The 20,479-nt window shown below is 39.1% G+C and overlaps 1 long non-coding RNA gene across 2 annotated transcripts in view; it reads left to right on the top strand.

Annotated features, from left to right (window-relative positions):
* The window catches only part of LOC126195252 (uncharacterized), a 35,271-nt gene extending 18,461 nt beyond the window's left edge, over positions 1-16,810 (top strand). For both annotated transcript variants that reach the window (XR_007538563.1, XR_007538564.1), the window contains exon 3: positions 12,940-16,810. This is a non-coding gene — a long non-coding RNA (uncharacterized LOC126195252). The remainder of the gene's footprint in view (positions 1-12,939) is intronic.
* Positions 16,811-20,479: the final 3,669 nt, after the last annotated feature.

Below are 20,479 nucleotides of genomic sequence, written 5' to 3' on the forward strand. Positions count from 1 at the left end.
ACAGAAGAGATACTGAATTTAATTGATGAAAGGAGAAAATACAAAAATGCAGTAAATGAAGCAGGCAAAAAGGAATACAAACGTCTCAAAAATGAGATCAACAGGAAGTGAAAATGGCTAAGCAGAGATGGCTGGAGGACAAATGTAAGGATGTAGAGGCATATATCATTAGGGTTAAGATAGATACAGCTTACAGGAAAATTAAAGAGACATTTGAAGAAAAGAGAACCACTTGCATGAATATCAAGAGCTTTGATGGAAACCCAGTTCTAAGCACAGAAGGGAAAGCAGAAAGGTGGAAAGAGTATATAGTGGGTCGATACAAGAGCGATGTGTTTGAGGACAATATTATAGAAATGGGAGGACATAGATGAAGATGAAATGGGAGGTATGATACTAAGTGTAGAATTTCACAGAGTCACTCAGTCGAAACAAGGCCCCAAGAGTAGACAACATTCTATTACAACTACTGATAGTGTTGGGAGAGGCAGGCCTGACGAAACTCTACCATCTGGTGAGCAAGATGTATGAGACAGGTGAAATAGCCTCAGACTTCAAGAAGAATGTAATAATTCTAATCCCAGAGAAAGCAAGTGTTGACAGATATGAAAATTACCCAACTATCAGTTTAATAAGCCATGGCTGCAAAATACTAACACGAACTTTTTACAGACGAATGGAAAAACTGGTAGAAGCTGACCTCGGGGAAAATCAGTTTGGATTCTGTAGAAATGTTGGAACGCGTGAGGCAATACTGACCTTACGACTTATCTTAGAAAATAGATTAAGGGGAGGCAAACCTACGTTTCTATCATTTGTAGACTTAGAGAAAGCTTTTGACAATATTGACTGGAATACTCTCTTTCAAATTCTGAAGATGGAAGGGGTAAAACGCAAGGAGCGAAAGGCTATTTACAATTTCTACAGAAACCAGATGGCAGTTATAAGAGTCGAGGGGCATGAAAGGGAAGCAGTGGTTGGGAAGGGAGTGAGACAGGGTTGTAGCCTATCCTCGATGTTATTCAATCTGTATATTGAGCAAGCAGTAGAGGAAACAAAATAAAAATTCGGAGAAGGAATTAAAATCCATGGAGAAGAAATAAAAACTCTGAGGTTCGCCAATGACATTGTAATTCTGTCAAAGACAGCAAAGGACCTGGAAGAGCAGCTGAACAGAATGGACATTGTGTTGAAAGGAGTATATAAGATGAACATCAACAAAAGCAAAACGAGGATAATGGAATGTAGTCGAATTAAATCGGGTGATGCTGAGGGAATTAGATTAGGAAATCAGACACTTGAAGTAGTAGATGAGTTTTGCTATTTGGGGAGCAAAATAACTGATGATTGTTGAAGTAGAGAGTATATAAAATGTAGACTGGCAATGGCAAGGAAAGCGTTTCTGCAGAAGAGAAATTTGTTAACATCGAGTATAGAGTTCAGTGTCAGGAAGTCGATTCTGAAAGTATTTGTATGGAGCGTAGCCATGTATGGAAGTGAAACGTGGACGATAAATAGTTTAAACGAGAAGAGAATAGAAGCTTTCAAAATGTGGTGCTGCAGAAGAATGCTGAAGATTAGATGGGTAGATCACATAACTAATGAGGAGGTATTGAATAGAATTGGGGAGAAGAGAAATTTGTGGCACAACTTGACTAGAAGAAGCGATCGGTTGGTAGGACATGTTCTGAGGCGTCAAGGGATCACCAATTTAGTATTTGAGGGCAGCGTGGAGGGTAAAAATCGTAGAGGGAGACCAAGAGATCAATACACTAAACAGATTCAGAAGGATGTAGGTTGCAGTAGGTACTGGGAGATGAAGAAGGTTGCACAGGATAGAGTAGCATGGAGAGCTGCAGCAAACCAGTCTCTGGACTGAAGACCACAACAACAACATGCCACTGTATCTGCGATTGTCTATCTCTAGTTTTACATTGAAAATAACTCTTACTGCAATGCTAACTTTAAATGTGATTCTCACTGACTTCATAACCAAACACAAAATAAATATGAACTGCAAATTCGTAAATCGCACGGCCACAACGTTGAGTGTGACGCGTCGTAACTCGTCATGGCCAATCGTCAAAATATATTACTCATTTACTTGGGATTGTAAACAGATACAACTCTCCTGCCATCCTTAAAAACAATTTCGGTACCGTATGTTAGCTACTTTTCGTATGAAGAAATCTATGTCCTAAAATCTACCAAACGTGAACTGGCCAGTGACTACATTTTTCATTGCTACCTTTTCAAAATATGCCCGGTGGCATACTTGTTCGCCAAGTATCACAATAACTATGGGCGATAACGAAAATAAAATCAGTCTACTATCAAGCTGAGATGTCAGACTGCAAGATGTGTATTTTTTTTTTACCGAATAGTTTCCTCGAAATCGAACGAGAAAAAATGCATAGTGGAGAAAAGATGAGAATCCGAACACAGTGATTTTTAATTTTTTACCCGAAAAGTAAAATTCTTACTGAGAAACTACCCACCGAGTCGGATGTAGCTTTAAACCATTACGCATTTTGACACTTCAAGTGAGTGAGGATAACAGCGCGCGAGTTGAATTCCGTCGCTTCGACTCGCTTCGGTGCGCCACTGGTGGCTACAAATGAGTACCAAAGGAAGTGTTTTCATGACTGTATATAGTATATAGCATAGTCTAACACTATGTTCGACTGTGGTAAATAGTCACAGACTGTGGCTACGCTCCTGTCAAAGTTACACTTTGGCTTTCACGAACGCGTCGGTAGATGTCTCTGGTGTCATTGACTGACAAGTATCGTCGTATTCTAGCAGAGCAGACGAATTACAGCAGCAGCACTTTGTAGTTTGTATGTTCAGCTGGTGCATTTATAGCAATTTTGGAAACTATTGCTGTCTTTTGTTTCTTTGAAAGTGATAACCTGCCCCCTTCATACCCATTATTTACCTAGCGGTGTGTAGGACGAAAACTACGATAATTAAGAAGATCCCCAAAGCAAAATAAATGTGTTGGTTGTGTCAAATATGTTATAAATTGTGCCAAAAATTACGGTTCAATGCTGGACACGTAAACGTTTTCCTTTCCTTTTGAAAGTAACTGAAACAACGATTAAAAGAACAGCAGAATATGCCTGTCCCAGAATCAGACTACAGTTTGCATACGTGCTTTATTTGAAGACGTTCTTGATTTTGAAAAAGAAGTCTCCTAAAAAATTAGCTTGTAAATTTTATTTTCTTTAATTGCGACTGACGGTGAGGTTAAGTCTCCTCTTAATTCTTTCTTTTTTTATGACAATGAGTACTGGTTTGTTTTTACTAGAGAGTGAACGTGTTTACAATATACACCCGCATTTCCGAATTTCACGCTTAATTTGTAAATTATTGACAGTGACAGGTCCGAGACGCCATCAGAAACGTGAATAATAAAAGTTTTTGCCGGTTGGAGTGGCCGAGTAGTTCTAGGCGCTTCAGTCTCGAACCGCGCGACCGCTAAGTTCGCAGGCTCGAATCCTGCCTCGGGCATGGATGTGTGTGATGTCCTTAGGTTATTTAGGTTTAAGTAGTTCTAAGTTCTAGGGGACTGATGACCTCAGATGTATGTCCCATAGTGCTCAGAGCCATTTGAACCATTTGAATAAAAGTTTTGTCGACGGCAGGACGCAAGCCAAAATGATCATAATCGCAATTCCACATCTTCACCCTCTACTGCAGATTACCACTATGTTGTCTCCGTTTTGTTCGCTATTGCTCTCAGCAATGGACAGACGTTACGTAGAGGGCAGACAGTCCTCTGACTTGACACGCTGAACTACCACGCTGGCACTACCACAGTCATACTGTGGCACTACGCCGCAGCTATAGTGTAAAACTTGTAATTTTGTACTTTGTTACACACCTCCTGCGACTTTTAACGCCGATAATTCGTTATATGACATTTAATATCAATAAACTGTACATCTTCGAGAGATCCTCAATGTGCCAGTGTTTTGGAACAGCATTTATTTATAGGAAATAGGTTATAAAGTGGTTAGAATTTGCAAAACACCTAATACGATCTTGAAGAAATACAATGTGGCTTCACCCAGATGCTTCAAAAATGGTTCAAATGGCTCTGAACACTATGGGACTCAACTGCTGAGGTCATAAGTCCCCTAGAACTTAGAACTACTTAAACCTAACTAACCTAAGGACAATACACACATCCATGCCCGAGGCAGGATTCGAACCTGCGACCGTAGCGGTCGCGCGGTTCCGGACTGTAGCGCCAGAACCGCTCGGCCACCAGCGGCCGGCCCAGATGCTTCAACCAAAATATAATTTTTGAAAGGGGAGCAGCTACAGTACCTATCGTAAAGCATATGTAAATAAAGGCAAGTCTACAAACGGACGTTGTGCAGGCTATGAGGCAATGCGCCTCCGCCACGTCACCACTGTGTGATTTTGTTAATTTGTGGCTTGAAGCAGCGCCCCATCCCCGTGAGACGCCCGTGTCACGCCATTTCTGTGTGAATCGGCCCTAAGCCCTCCGGCCATGGTACCTCTCCAAATGCAGCTGTTTGTGTTGTGGTGTTAACGACTGACAACATCGTGCCAGTTGTCACATAAAAAAACCACAAATCTGGATATTGCACGATTCCAACAGCCGACCAAAGGGACACCCACAATGAGTCCCCTTTCAAACCTTGTCAGGTTCTGATAACAGTGTCTTGCATAAGTATATGGCACTTAGTGTACTTCACAGTGATAACTCAAGATCTGATGCTGTTTATACCACTTATATACCCTACCAAGCCAAGTAGCAACACTAAATATACCAGCCACAGAGAATTATAACTCTAATTATTCACATACTCACTGATGGTATTTACATGTACGAAGTTATGTTGACATCCAAACATGTCTTCTGTGTACTTCACTTTTTTGTCAGGCAGTGCATGTCTGTGTCAACATACAAATAACTCTGGCAGAAAAGCAAAACCAAGCAATAATGACAGAAAGATTGAGGGCTAAGAGTAATGTGGTTATCATTGTTGTCAAAATCGAGTACAGTACTGTGAGTGAATGGAACAGGATTATTTCCGAACAAGCCACAGCACATACCAATGGCAATTGCACTGATGTGCAAATATTTTATGTGCAATACAGAGACAAAGATAAATGGGTGTTAGAAACCAAATTAAATGCAATTACTGTTTAATGAGTCATCAGAGACCAGGGACCCCTTATACCAAAATACTCAGATAATATTCTTGAACAATTTCTGAAATGTTGTCAATAAGAGTTCAGGTTCACCCTGTACATTATTTATTTTTGGAGTGATACTAAAATTAAAGCAAGGGACTACTGCTGGATCTCCCTTTGTAAAGTAAAGTTTGAAACAGAATTCAGAATTTCCACTTTTGCTATGCTGCCCTCAAATTTGTTTCCAGTGTTATCCTGAGAGTCTGGATATGGTGCCACTAATAGCTTTTACATATGATGAGAATTTATTTGGGTTTTTGAGAGGGCCTGTGATAAGACTCTGCAATGGTAGGCACTGAATACTTAACACATTGATCTTTTGACAGCCACACACATTTCATTTAGCACCTGTCTGTGCATAGCCTTATGCTTTGTTGTACACCTATTGTGAAGTAGTTGCTTTTTCTTTAGAAGTTCACTTACAGTGACACTTTGTCATGGATGGTTCCTCTCATCGTAACCTGTTCAATTGGGTACATATCTCTACAGTGCTTGGTCAACTAACTTGAGCCACAGTTCCTGTAAATGCTGCTGCCCAGTGCTAAATGTTTTGAGTTTCTCCTTGATGTATGACACCACTGCAACTTTATCTAGTACACCAAAAATTGGCCTTTGTACTTTGGTAATCATTACTGCTACAACTGTATCATGATCATTTACGGGTTTACCAGTTTCGATATCAACATCTTCACATTCACAATACATGTGACCTCTATTTAACACACAGCTGCAATGTGAAAGAGCAAAATTTATATGCATACTTTTGGAGATGCAGTACACATATTGGAGAGATGATAAAGAATTTCTGCACCAAAACTCTGATTTTTCACTTTATTTGGTACAACTACTCCCATATGAATAAATATCTCACTTTAGAATGTAGCTCAACATACAGCTCATCAGGTTCTCAAAATCTTGGTTTAGTCACTCAGAAACTATTAAATATGGCACAGCCACAACAAAGTCACAGCGATTTAGATGTTTTTGTAGCGTTTCTATATGTTTTTGATCACAAGAGCTTTTTGCATTTTATTTGGTTCCTAGCTTAGATCTCATGTAACTAACTGTGGCATGTGGAAATGATTCTTGAATGTATTTTTGTCTTCAAGTTTTTAATTTTTTATGACACTTTAATACTCCTGTATAATTTGTGTCTGAAATCAATCCACGTTTTGAACCAATGTTTGTGTTGCACACTCTTATTATTTAATATCTGACTTAGCTCTAATGCCATGGCCTGCACAACAGCTGTGCCTACCCATGATTTTAGTTAACACCTTACTGAAAACTGTGTCTCCAGAATTCTGAGGCAGTTTGTGGAAACTGTAGTTAACAGTCACAAGTTGTCACAACACACATGGTCTTGTTGTTTTATTGGCATATGGAAACCCAATTTTAAGGTAATAACTTGAGCAAGAAATGCAAAAAATAAACATTATTTATGGTTTTATGAACTGTTAAAATGTGAAAGTTTCCTGAACACTTTTGCTGTGCCTGTACTGTTTATTGTGTAGCTCCATTATCAAATTGCCTCCTGGTGGGACAAAAAAAATGTTCTTTATTAATACAAAACCCTTCATTGTCTAGTAGGTTAGTGCAAATCAACAAGAAGTCTAGACCTGTATTAATACTCCACAAGCCATCTTACAGTCTGAGGTGCAGAAAGCTTCTGTATGAGCTCGAATTCCCTGATCTTCACATTGTGATCATTTCTCAAAATGTATGTGGGAAATATTAATTCCTTGACTGTCTCTGTGAGGTGCATCTCTTCTCTTGTAACATCCACCACTGGAATTTGAGTGTTTCTGTATAACTCTCACATGTACTGTATGGATACCCTATGAAAAGTGCCACTCTTCTTGGGATGTTTTCTATCCACGAACCCTACCTCGTACGAGCCCCACACTGACAAGCAATACTTAAGAAATGGTTGAACAAGTACTTTGTAAACCACTTCTTTTTTGGATGAATTACTTTTAATTAGGGTTCTTCCAATGAATCTTTGCATGGCTTTTGCTTTTTGTATGACTATATTTATTCAGTGAGATAACATTGATGTAGAATTGGGGCCAGGACAGCTAAGCCTGGCACAAGCACCTCGCTTGCACATGCAATATCTGGTTTCCCACGCCACATAAGCAGAGTCAGCAGCCTGCTTCTCTAACAAGGACTCTGTATGTCAGTGTTAAAACCCCACTCTTTGGCACCTGTGCTTTTCAAATGAAGTAACATATAAATAGGCTAGCCACAGCAGGCAAGTCCAAGCCGCAACTGAGGATGACGACCAGCTATCTCCAGAAGATACTGTGCAGTTTAGACAGTACCAACTGATGCTAAGCCCCTGAATCTTTCAAGTTATTTTTATATAGCTGTTACACTTTAGGTTAGTCTGGCCTGTTAGTCCATGATATTTTAGAGCTTGTATTGTTCTGACTGATTTTTTGCCATTAGTAAATTGAACAGCTATTTAGGAGGATGGTTTGATAAGTCTGGTAAATTTACATGAAGGAATGGAACATTTTTGTTGAGCCTTTAGGGTTGGTAAGCTTGATTATTCCAAGGACTGTACAACGAATTTTAACAACGTACAGCATACAGTTCATTGTTGACAGCCATCTAAATTGGTCAGTGCATTGAGTGTGATTGAAAATGGACCAAACCCAGTTTTGTGCTGTTATTAAACATTTTCATTTGAAGGATTGGACTGCCACATAGATCAAAACTGAATTGAATGAAGTTCATGCAGACTATGCACCATCATTGAAGACCATTTGCTTTTGGATTACTCTTAATGAATTTAATCGTGGTCAGACAAGCACTAAAGATGAAGTGCACTCTAGTTGTCCAGTTGATGTAATCAGAAAGGAAACCATAGACAAAATCCATGATATTCTAATGCAAGCCTGCTGAATAAAAATTCATGAGATTGCTGAGACTGTAGGCATCTCAACTGACTGAGTGCATAATATCCTGAATGGAGAATTGGCTACAGAGAAGCTGTGTCCGAAGTGGGTGCCGCGATTTCTCACAGTCGACCGAAAGTGCGTGTGGCACAACATTTCAACACAATGTCTGGTGATGTTTAACCACAATCTGCAAGAAATTTTGTGCTGATTTGTGACTACTGCTGAAACCTGAATCCATCATTACACACCAGTGTCAAAATAGCAGTCAAAACAATGGACAAGAGCTGGTGAAAGTGCACCAAAGAAGGTAAAGACTATTTTGTCAGCTGGAAGGTGATGGCCACTAGTTTTTGGGATTTACAAGGAATAATCCTCACAGATTACTTGAAAAACGGCAGATCCATAACTACGCCATATTATGCCTGAATATTAGATCATCTGAAACTTGTGTTGGATAAAAAAACAACCAAGGTCTGCACAAAAAAAAAAAAATTGCTCTTCCACCAGGATAATATACCATACCACAAATCAGCAATAACAATGGTAAAATTACATGAATTGGGCTTTGAATTGGTTCCTCATCCACCTTATTCATCAGACTTAGCCCAAAGTGATTTCTTCCTGTTCCCTAACTTGAAACTTTGTCTTGTTGGAAAGAAATTTGCATCAAATGAGGAAGTGATATTTCCAGTCAATGAGTGTTTTACAGAGTTTGTCAGAACCTATCTTTCTGATTATGAAACAAACATTTTTTTCTTGCTTTTTTTACCAGACTTATCAAACCACTCTCATATGCGCAGTAATTCTTCCACACACGCATAAATCAAAGTCCCCTGCCACAGTTTCCATCTGCATGTAAAGGCTAAACTTAGGAGCTACTGTAAGGATTTTGATATAGTTTTCACTAAAAGACAAACTGATTCATGAGAAAGGTTTGTGTATGTGATTTATAAATTGTTCTTGTAAAAGTTAGCAACTATGATGAATTAAAGTTGCTGCCACTATGAAAACAATGCTGTTGTGATCAAGTGAAGATAGCAGAATTGCTTGTAATCACCACACACATTACGGGTGTAAAGCCGCCTGATGGCAGCACCAGGCTAGCAAAAGCTATTATTACCAAGAGGCTGGCATGAGCTACCACTGACTTTCTAAATGCCCTGTGATGCAGGGCATGTTAGATATTAAGCTGATAAGAACAGTTCTTTTGATGTACAGTTAATATATCAGGGATGTGAAGGGAAATGAAAGAGAAACTCACACCAAAAATTTAGCTCGACCCAGATGGGTGCTGGAGTCAGGCAGCTGGCAAGTGGCTGTAGTTCAGCCCAAACTCTGTTGTGGTTGGGCAGACCACAACATACTGGCACTGCTGTCATGCAGCTGGCAAGTGCAATAGTTCACGCCGAATTTCTGTTGCTGCGGGTAGGACTGGATAGCGTGGTAGCTTGCAACTTTCATCACTGCCATGATATGTCACCCCAGTCTCAAATTAAATATGGAAGAGATAACATTAGTGCCTCCTAGCATGTGTTGCCTAAATTGTTTAAGTTATACTGTATGAAAGTGATTATAGTTGGCTACCTAACGTTGTTCTCTGAATCTTAACCATAACTCTACTCAGTAGCACATGAACAAAATTTTCACTATGCCAGGTAAGTCGCCCAGCCATAGATATTTAGTACTACCCATGATAAGGGCAAACTTCCAGTCCCTGCAAGAAATGTTGGTCTCCTGTAGGTCTTCCTTCATTTTGCTACAGTTTTCTGGCTAAATGCCAGATTTCTTATTCTAAATGCCAAATTTCTTATTTAAGGCAGCATTATTCATGTACAGCATTCTGATGTTATTCATCAAAGCATGTAGCCAACATAGATAGGAAACAGCTGTGACCCTATGACACTCCCTTAGGGTGGTCCCGAAGTTACTTTTTATATCTTATGATTTCGCCTCATTAAGAATGACATGTTGAGTTATATTTATCTAATAGGAAATCCCAGATTCAATTACAAAGCTGCTCTGATGTTTCAGAAGTGAATAACAGTTCCCTAAATGACAATGCACAGCTGTGTGGAGTTCTTTCTGATAGTAAAAGAACACAGCATCTACCTGAGTCTCACAGATGGACAAACACAGAGCTGTTTCACAGGGTCTCTGTCTATGGAATCTATTTTTGTTGTCCAAAATGGTCATTATATATGAACATAAAATGTATTCCTTACTCACACAATTCTATAATAGACTGGCATTAGTGAACTAGTGACACAGTCATGTGCAACTATCCAATGACCCTTCTTGATAATGAGAATCTCCTGCCCCTTTTACCTGTCGATTGCAGACCTGTCCCTAAGACCTATGAAAACTGCTCCTAGAAAGGGAGCTAGATCTCTTCCATAGTGTATATAGAGCACCCAGTTATCTCATCATTTAGTAGTTTTTAATTCCACAGTCTCTTACCACTATGACTGATATTTTAGTATTTCTAAGAACTGTATTATGAAGAAACAATTTCAGAAGACTGAATTGAGTATTTTAGAATTCTTTCCACCATCCTCTGTTTCAGTATAAGTAAGTTCATTGAGCAACTGTGTAGATAATTTTGATCTCTTTACTGCCTCCAGAACTAACAAGAGTTTTTCAGCAGATGAGCTGTCAGAATTTTACTTTCACTATTTTACTTTTTTCTATTAATAATAAAGTCAAGGACTGAAAAGTTCTGTTAGTTACATGCAGCAGTGTTCATTGCAAAGCTGCATGACAAATGATACTGCGCAGCAAACATAACTATGTATTCAGAGTAACTATTTTAATTGAAAAGTACCAATATAATATAGTAAATATCGTAGTAGGAGTCAGGGTGGATGGTGCAATGAAACACCTCAATACAGGTAGCAATAATGGTGCACAGATTGGTTGGTTGGTTGGTTTGGGGAAGGAGACCAGACAGCGAGGTCATCGGTCTCATCGGATTAGGGAAGGATGGGGAAGGAAGTTGGCCGTGCCCTTTGAAAGGAACCATCCCGGCATTTGCCTGGAGCGATTTAGGGAAATCACGGAAAACCTAAATCAGGATGGCCGGACGCGGGATTGAACTGTTGTCCTCCCGAATGCGAGTCCAGCGTCTAACCACTGCGCCACCTCGCTTGGTATTGGTGCACAGAATGGCAGGTACGTGGAACCAGGTAGATATCCACTTACATATCATAGAAGTAGAAGAGACATTCATTTATTTATTCCATCACATACAGAGGCTGTGTTGTTGCAGTCAGCAGCCATGGTTGAACAACGGTCCTGGATTGTAGAGACTGTGCTGAAATTATCATGTGGCCTTCAGAGAGAGCCAACTCTCAACTCTGTGATGTGGCATAGTCACATCGTCAGCACTATATTGGGTGAAGAAGCACAACAGCAGAGCCCGGGCAGGGGCACAGGCATCTATGCCACCATCTGCAGAAGTTGGCCCTGTTGGCTAGTGCAGATGTCAGCTCAGTGCAGGGTACACCCAAGCGTGTGGAGATGAACCGAGGGGCCCCAGTGTAGGCAGCAGTGACGGTGGCCTCCAGTGGTTAAGTATGCCCACACACAAGGCAGGCCAGCAGCAGCAGAGTGTGCCTGCACAACGCAAGCAGCAGCTTGATGGCTAGTCGGTCCCAGGTAGGAACCACGAACCACTAAGTAGTACCCTGCAGTTGACATGTCAGCCAGCAGGTGACTCACCAGCTGGAAGGCACCAGTTTAGCTCCTGGCAGCATCTGGATTTAGGTGCAACTCATAGCTCCTCAGCTAGTGGAAACAGTATCTAGTATAGCAGACTGGCTGGTGTGGAGTACCTCTCGTAGCTGGCTGCAGGCAGACACACATACTGCATAGCTGAAATGGGCAGTATTTATAGTGGCACGTCTCACCCCTGCTTTAACAGGACAGCATTCTGCATCACACACACCTCAGTAGAGCCACACTGCGCGGCTGGGTTGTGTAGTAATGTCACCACTGCTACAGCCTGGGTTGCATATTTTTGCTGCGGCTTTCTGACTTGGATGTGTGGCCACTTTTGCTACTGTATGGTCTGGTGTTGAGTTTTGCTGTGTCAGCACAGCCAACATGTAAGTTTCTTCTGAAAGAACACCTTACTGGCTCCAGTCTGCCCCACTTCACTAGCACTAATTGCATCAGCCCGCAATGACACTTCCTGTTAACTCAATTGTGAAGAAAAGAGCCTCAATGGTGCATTACTACTAACAGGCGATACGAATGATTTTGTATAACTGAGGAGACATTAGGTTTTTTTCGTCTGGAAATTATACCTCTGGTATCATTGAAATTTTAAAGTACTAGTAATGAAATGTTTTACCAAAGGTTTAGTACTCAGACTCATCACTCATGAACAAATTTCTAACAAATTTAGCCACATACCAGGTGTGTTGATTTGACAGAGCAGTTCCTGGTAAAGTGAGTTACCCAGATTATGCTAGTAGCTGATGTTTATTGGTTGCTCGCTCTCCTACAGTACCTGAAGAAAATGTTGTGGTAGTTTCTTGTTGATACACTGACCTACTAAATTTCTGTGATTAGCTTGTCTTTTCTTAATATATAGCTTGACTTGCTCCAGGTATTTACAGAATATAATGAATGGAGGACTTAAATAATTCATTAATTATAAATGTACTGCGTAGGGAATTTTTAGCACCATATTTTCCAGTAATGCTCACAAGTTCATTGACCTATCTAAAATTAAGATTTGAAAGATACCTTGATAATAACTGGTTTGTATTGTATTGATCTTTTGTGCCTGTTTGTGCAGTTGCAAATCACAGCCTTCACCACCGCAATGACGGGGCACGGACACCACTGCCACCACGGTCCACCCCCACCGCCGCATCACCACTGTCCCCACTGCCCGCATCACGGCCCACCACCTCATCACCAGCACCATCACGGCCCACCACCCCATCACCACCACCATCACCACGGACCGCCACATCACCACCATGGACCACCGCCGCCACCACCACATCATGATCACCACCACCACCATGGACCACCACCACCGCCGCTGCATCATCACCACGGACCACCTCACCACCATCACTGAGCTTTCCCTAACCTTGCCTAGTGGATACTAAATGCAAATTTTCATTCCTTCTATCTATACTCCCTGAAATGTAGGTTATGTTTCATAAAAAAACCTAATAGTAGGTGTTGTTAATCACACTCTAGAAAAATGTATCTGACAATTCTGTGTAAGATTATGTAATTACTGGATCTTAAGGAAAAGCATAAAGGGAACTTTTTGTAATGCTATTTCATTTCTAAAAATATTGTGTCAGCATAATTGAAAAAAGTGCTAAAACAAACAATCACCCAAAATTTGCTGTAAAACCAATGCAGATAACAACTAACATTTTCAATATGTAATTTGTAAATAAACTGCTCTTCACAGTGGTTCACAAATATCGCTTGCATATACTAAGTGTTTATAATCATCAAGATTCTTACTGAAATATGATCCTTGTGCATTTGTACCAATTAAATTTGTACATACCAGCTTAACATAAAAGATTGCTACAGTGTGTATAGCACCCAAGTCATATTACCTCCTGCAATCAACAACAATGAAAATGTCAAGTTTTTGATAAAGTAATTGAGATCATGTTCCAGCTTATATAATACTGTACATGGTATATGATGGTGTACAATCAATGATAATGTCTTGTATGTGACTACATGCCACAATGAATTAAATTAATAATGAAAATACAACGAATAATTAAAAAAAAATACATATGTCTGAAATGAATGACACTTCACAAAGACTACATCTGATTCCTCCTTACTTTTTTTTATAACACTGTATTAAAACATTTGGAATTTGATTTGTCAAAAAGAAATAAGAAGAAAAGCTTATACCAATATGGAACTGGGAACGCTCAGTGTGTGTTTTGATACATCTAGGACACATTGTTCATGACTAGATTAGATTAGATTAGATTAGATTAGATTAATACTAGTTCCATGGATCATGAATACGAAGGAGTTGTCATTTAGAAATTCTTTTAATTTCTTCTTAAATACTTGTTGGTTATCTGTCAGACTTTTGATACTATTTGGTAAGTGACCAAAGACTTTAGTGCCAGTATAATTCACCCCTTTCTGTGCCAAAGTTAGATTTAATCTTGAATAGTGAAGATCATCCTTTCTCCTAGAATTGTAATTATGCACACTGCTATTACTTTTGAATTGGGTTTGGTTGTTAATAACAAATTTCATAAGAGAGTATATATACTGAGAAGCTACTGTGAATATCCCTAGATCCTTAAATAAATGTCTGCAGGATGATCTTGGGTGGACTCCAGCTATTATTCTGATTACACACTTTTGTGCAATAAATACTTTATTCCTCAGTGATGAATTACCCCAAAATATGATGCCATATGAAAGCATTTCTAATGAAGAACTATAATGGGACACCCTCAAGTTCCTATTTTTCGGGTTTACTTATACAGTTTCACTTTCTTTATGTCGTATGGCATAATTTTTAATTTCATATTCTTAAGTTTATCATCTTATTCTTGTTAGCCAAAGCCATTATGTGTAAAACACACAAGGGAGCAGCAAAACAATGAGTTTCAAAGTCAACTGTTTTGTTGCCTCATTTTCATAATGGTTAGTGTTGAAGAGGCAGTTGTTTATGTGATGTGACCAAGTGGAGGTGTAGTGGCACTTTGTGTGCTATTGCTGTTCCGTAAGAGCAAAACGTGATTAATATTAAGGTGATTTTGGGGTTTTAAAATGATCAGTAGATCAATTGAAAATGCAAATAGCAGTAGCAGTCAGTGTGGTAATGACAATTATGTCAGTCAGAATGAAAACTGAAAGAAAAAATGGAAAGAATGAGCTCATTTTGTAATGAATGGTTAGAAGATAAACACTTTAAAAGTTGGTTAGCTAAAGGGGATGGTGAAGGGACAGCAAACTGTAAAAAGTAAGGGTATTGAGGCCATGAGAAAGTTTTTGTTATGAAAGAAACATAAAAGTTCTGTAGAATTAGTGTTCAAAAGTAAATTGATTGCAATATTTTTTTGTGTAAAACATTCTTCTACTGACAATGAAGTTTCTACAGCCAAACTGCACTTGTATATCATGGGGTTGTGCATAACTGTAGTTATCTTGCTACTGATTGTGAAATTAAGCTTGGAAGTACAATTTCAAATTTAAGTCCAAAACTTTATTGTGGGTGTTCAAAATGCAAGATGCTGGTGCAAAGGTATTGGCTCTACATTTGGTAGAAGTAATAGAAAAGGAATTAAAAGGTGGCACATTTTTTTTCTGGTTCAGCAGACGCCTCCAATAAAGGTAATTTCCTGTATCAATAAAATATTTTTCTGGGATATCTGGTATGAAGGAGATTGCTAAGCTTCTATGAGTATAGCAACAATACAGCTGATTCAGAAAACTTAAGTTAATTTTAGATGATCACAGTTTTGAAGTTTCTAATATATCAAGTTTTGGTGCAAACAGTGCAGCAGTGAACTATGGAAAATACCACTCATTTTTTCCAAAATTTTGAACTGAAGCTAACTGTAACTGCAATGTTATTCATAATACAGACAAAAACTCATGCAAAATGATTAAATTCAACATTGAGAGAATAGTATTGAATGTCTGCAATGAGTTCTCATCTTCTAGTAAGAAAATACATAAGCTAAAAAAAAGTTGGAGTTTGTTGAATGAGGATATTAAACTTTGTAACAACATATTCCTGTACAGTGGTTGTTCTTGTTGCTGATTGTTCGAACATTTACTAAGACGTTGGACAGATATTCAATGGTACTTTCTCTCTCAAGAGGAAGAAAAGGCCAATCATGTGAATGGTGTGAACAATGAAGATGAATGGTCACATCTCTTTTTCCATATGTAGTTTATAGATAACTATATGAGTTTTGCTATATGAACAATTTTACAACATGAAAATCAGAAAATGCAGCTAGAGATCTTGTATGTAAAATATGGTTTTCTAGGTTTTAATGTGGATCAAAACTTAAAGAGCTTGAGCATATCAGACAAAGACAAATTTATGAAATATGCTGCCAGTGTTCATCACAGAAGCCTAAACTAAGTGGTTTCTTTACAGATCTCACCTTTTAAGGAATTCACTGTCCTGAGCGAATGAGATGACCTTTGACAACCACAGATATTGTAAATGGTCACTGTATAAAAGTCAATAATGACAGATTGTACAATGAATTTGTGGCATTAAGAACTTCCGATTTACCAATAGACAAAAAATAGGTTCATTCCTTTAGCAGAACTCCAGCCCCGAACTTATTAAAGATAGTGAAATTTGTGTTGTCTATTCCACTGAGCAATGCACACATAGAATGAGCATTTTCTCTGATGAGAAACTTTTTGTGGACTGATTAGTGAAAACTGAACTTCTTGTTGAAATAAACTATAATATGAGCTACTCAGAGTGCTATCAGCATATTCTACATGAGAAGAAACTTGTAAAGGCTGCTACATCAGACGATAAGTACGTCTATAATCTACAGCTCCAGACTCACTGATTTTCATAAATGTATACGGTAAACACTATTAACTTTTAAACATTTTAAGTTTCAGATATGGTATGTGTAAACTTGTTTTGTAAATAAAACCACCTCTTCCTGCTGCCACTTAATTTATTTATCCCAGACACGTTTTGCCTTTTTCTTGTTCTAATGCATCATGAGTGGGATGATATGCTGATCTGCATTTCCCCTCACTTGGTCTGGAGGTCGCACTACCCCTTTATTATTGACATATAAGCACAACTTCGTGTTCTGACCTTTTTCACACTGTTCACCATGTTTCTCCTTCTTTTTTGTGGTGTACTATTGTTGTTTTCCCACTCGATATAACTATTTCGTCGGACACTGCTTTTAACAATGTAAATATTGCAACTCCATTACATGTTTCCTCCTCTTCCAAGTATTTCTATGCTTGCTGCAGAGGAGGGACATGCAAACAAACTTGTTATGGTAAATGTAGTTTAATTTTGGTGTGAGGGTAAAACTGATGAAAGTTAATAGGAATTGCACATTTAATATATCAAGTGATACCTCTGTGTGAACTGCTGACTTGCCAAAGGTGCCAGTGTCCTGACTTTTGAAATGCCAAAGGTGGCAACCTAGTTGGAGTATAGTGGCGTAACTAGGATAACTGGTGTCCGGAACACAGTCCGACTTGACCCTCACCCCACCCCCCACCTAAATCTCACCACTGCTTAGCTTAATCCTTGCCCCCTGTCATCCACCCATGTTATTTTGCTATATTTGAATTCATCAATAAAGGAAAATTATTGTGTGCATGCTTTACATTAGTAGTTGAGTTTTTTTTGCAGGAGAATGTTTAAGTCTGGAGCTCTCTGGTAAATATTTCTATAAGAAGTCACCAAACCTTCAGTGTCAAATTTGTATCCAATCACACCATCTAAACATGCAGGTATGTAAGTTGTAATGAAAAAGCAATGCACCAATGCTTAAATAATTGAGAATAATAAAGCATGTTTCCTGTGAGTTACAAATTGTTAACTAGTTGCTATATTCTTCGACAACAGTAAACCTTAAAATTAAAGTTATATTCCCACAAAAAGCAAACACAATAAAATTCAGTTTTAAAAATCAATCTCTATAACATTTTAACACAAAGAGTGCACAGTAAAAACTAACTTTTATACAAAAATATTTTTTCTGTTACCTCCTAAGAGTTGTCAGGCATATTTTCTCTGATATTTCAGCAAATATTTGCAGTTTCATTTTTGTGATGTGTAGCTGAGGTCAACCCAAACAAATATTGCTCATCATGTCATTCATGCACTGCCCTGTGTTGACAGTAAACTTTGGTTTGTTTCCTGTTACAGACAAAATGATTTTTCATGCGGAATTTTACATGCCCACACGCAAGAGTGCTCCCAGATTAACTAGCAGGGTACTCGTTTTATTGAAACATATGAACAAGAATTGTAAAACATTTGGAATAACCACTGCTCCTGCAGCGACAGGACCACCCAGGCCTGTACTGACTGCTACAGCCATGCAGCAGCACTGCTCGGTAGAATAAACTTCGAACAGCCGAGGACTGAACCATGTCAATCTTTGTCTCTCCAGGTGGTCACACTATTGTTCAATCAGGCCAATAGGACAGCAGCAGTCATACTTTATGACTGCAAGTGGTAATGTATAACACCTCATAGAGCTGCGAAAAATCCCAATTCCAGGAGAAGATACCATTTCAGCCTTGAAATTTTACATTTTCCCCCCCTCACTTCTAACACTTAAAATGGGAACTTCCCATTTTAACTGAAGCATTTGGACTCATAATGAAGTACAGATGGCTGTGCTCTTCAGACTCTACTGCAATAGCTCTTCCAAGTAAAACTGAATGTGGAGTTTGAAAGCAATCACGGGTCTTCTTTGCTCACAAAGACAAATGGTAAACTAGTACTGAGATTCCATTGTGCAGCACGAGGAGGGACAAGTTGAGATTTTTAATGGGTAATGCATATTGCTGGCAAGTTTACGTTGTGTTAGCAATTCACTTGTAAGGATGTTGGACCAGTCCCTTCCTGCTCCTCATAAGAGGAAGAGGCAAAAAAAGATTAAGGATACTATTTCAGTTCTCCTCTGCAAAGGCTCATATCTGTCTTGACTGTACAATAATGCAGAAACTATCACTGTGCCTTAAAAAAAAAAAAAAAAACAAGAAAGGTAGCCACTGTTAAAACATAACAGTACTTCCTATCATGCCAGGCAGTGTTAATCAGCAGTAATGTTAAATACAGTCACTGCTACAAATGAATACAAAGCCTGCACCCAGATTCCAGGAGGGGAAAAGACCACTTCTTGCCCCCCCTCCCCCTCCCAATCCTGCACCTCTTGCGGATACCTGCAGTGGTAAGTCCAGAACAGAACACTAAGAGCAGCAACAACACACAGTACAGATAACATTGGAACTCTTTTAGTTTTTCTATGATGCAGCATCAGTCTTACAAGTACCAAAGGCTTCCTAAAGGTCAGTAAGCAGGAGAGTATTTAGCCAGGATAGCCTGCAGTTTAAGGTGGAATCATGAACAGTTGTAAATTTACATATACAAGGTAGGGCAAATAAAAGTGGCCTGGATAAATGAATACATTTTGAAACCATTTGTTTCAGCATTAACGGAGGATGGAAAGACTTACAGTTAATTCAAATAGGATGGAGCAACTACAAATAGAGATGGCTCAACTTTAGAGCACACAGTCCTCATGCCTGACAGAACTGTTAGCAGGGGTCAGTCTCGTTGTGGGCCTAGCTGGCTACCCTGATCACCTGAACTGTCAGTGTGCAGTTACTTCGTGTGGGGAGCCCTCAAGTCTAAGATGTATCATAACAAACATCAGTCTTCAAGAACTGGCAGAACATTACAGCAGTCCAACTTCAATCTTCCTTCAGCATGTTGCTGACCAGGGCCCAAAAGTGCCAAGTTCAAAATGGTTCAAATGGCTCTGAGCACTGTGGGACTTAACATCTGAGGTCATCAGTCCCCTAGAACTTAGAACTACTTAAACCTAACTAACCTAAGGACATCACACACATCCATGCCCGAGGCTGGATTTGAGCCTGCGACCGTAGAAGTCCCACGGTTCCGGACTGAAGCGCCTAGAACCGCAAGGCCACTGCGGCCGGCAAAAGTGCCAAGTGGTCACTTTCAACATCTAATATAGTCATGTTAGTATTGTTTCCTTTCCTCTGCTGTGTTTCTCTCTACCCTGGTGCTCTGTTCTCTGGGCCACTTTTATTTGCCCAACCCTGTATGAAAGGCACAGCCAAAAGTGGAAATTTTCTTAAGTGTCAAAAAATTATTCTAGCAAAATTCAGGAATTTAGTCTCATTGTGTTGAACCCGTAAGCTGATGCCAATTGAGGAACAAAGGCATTTAATGATGTCAGTATAACTCTTAACAACACAAAGTCAATGTTGTTCTGACTGACTAGGCACCACAGTACTATTATATCATTTTTCAAACAAACAAAATGCGGAAGGTGGAAATTAGTATTGTGTATTGAAACTGAAATAATAGTCTGATTATGACAATGTGGTGAAGTGACAGGAATATAGTGTTTATTAATGTTCATATTCTCTGGAATTACTGTTTTCTCTCCTAAAAGAATTTTAAAAAAACAAGGAACTATGTGGGTCCACAGTAAAATGATCTTAAAAAAAAAAGAAAAAAGGGTATACAGGATAAACATTGTGGCTAAGTGTGACACTTATTGAAGGACTGATGCAACATAAAGGACACATTATGACATTGTTCAACGAAA

The sequence above is a fragment of the Schistocerca nitens genome, chromosome 7 (genome assembly GCF_023898315.1).
Source record: "Schistocerca nitens isolate TAMUIC-IGC-003100 chromosome 7, iqSchNite1.1, whole genome shotgun sequence".
NCBI classification, from domain to species: Eukaryota; Metazoa; Arthropoda; class Insecta; order Orthoptera; family Acrididae; genus Schistocerca; species Schistocerca nitens.